General features: G+C 42.8%; 1 non-coding gene across 1 annotated transcript; it reads right to left on the bottom strand.

The window, feature by feature from the left end:
• Window positions 1-276: 276 nt before the first annotated feature.
• LOC125344388 lies at window positions 277-409 on the bottom strand. The gene has a single exon (XR_007209514.1). It is a non-coding gene; the product is annotated as a small nucleolar RNA SNORA71 (small nucleolar RNA).
• Between the last annotated feature and the right edge of the window lie 709 nt (window positions 410-1118).

Here is a 1118-nt window from a genome sequence, read left to right as displayed (position 1 = left end):
GAGAAGGGGAAGATGGAATGGGGAAGAATGATGGAAGGGGTGATCGATTCAGAAGCATGGGACAGTTAAATGAAAATGTTAAATTATAAAGCTCTTGTATGCCTTTTTAAGTTTAGAGAAAAACAAAACCAAGTGAGCTGGGCACTAGTGGCTCACTTGATCCTAGTTACTCAGGAATCTGAGATCTGAGCATCCCTGTTCAAAGCGAGCCTGGGCAAAAAAGTCCATGAGACTCTTTTCTTTTTTCTTTTCTGTCTTTTTTTTTTTCTACCAGAGTGTGGGAAAGCTTCCAGGGTTCAGAAGGGACTGGGGGCCCTCCAATCACGGGGAAAACATCTTTCCACATTCCATTCCCCTCACTATCAATGACCGGGACACAAGCAGTCCACGACCACTTATGGATGCAGGACTCCATAAGACTCATAAGACTCTTACAATTAATGAGCAAAAAACCAGAAGTGGAGCTGTGGATCAAGTGACAGAGCACTAGACTTGAGCAAAAAAGCCAAGAGAGAACTCAAGGTCCTGATTTCATGCCCCAGTATCAGCACTATTCTTTGAAGGTGGTATAATAATAAATAATAATAAAAAGTGATAAAAACAAAAATAAAATTAGCTGGTGTCTCATGCCTCTGATCCTAGCTACTCAGGAGGCTGAGATCTGAGGATCATTGTTCAAAGCCAGCCCAGGCAAGAAAATTCATGGGACTCTTTTTTTTTTTGCCAGTCCTGAGGCTTAAACTCAGGGCCTGGGCACTGTCGCTATGCTTCTTTTGCTCAAGGCTAGCACTCTACCACTTGAGCCACAGCACCACTTTACAGCTCTTTGTGTTTATGTGGTACTGTGGAATTGAACCCAGGGCTTCATGCATGCTGGGCAAGCACTCTACCACATTCTCAGCCCCTTATAAGACTCTTACCTCCAATTAATAAACAAAAATCTGGAAATGGAGCTATGACTCAAATGGTAAAGTGTTATCTATCCCTGAGCAAAAAAAGCTCAGGGACAGTGCCCAGGCCCCGATTTTTAAGTCCCAGGAGTGACACACAAAAAATCTGTTAGTGATTTTTTTCCCATCCAGTCAGTGGCTAGAGCAGTAGAACTGTAGTCTAATAAT

This window comes from Perognathus longimembris, chromosome 28 (genome assembly GCF_023159225.1).
Source record: "Perognathus longimembris pacificus isolate PPM17 chromosome 28, ASM2315922v1, whole genome shotgun sequence".
NCBI lineage: Eukaryota > Metazoa > Chordata > Mammalia > Rodentia > Heteromyidae > Perognathus > Perognathus longimembris.
The sequence above is the reverse complement of the archived record's forward strand: the minus strand, read 5'-3'. Positions and strand labels throughout refer to the sequence as shown.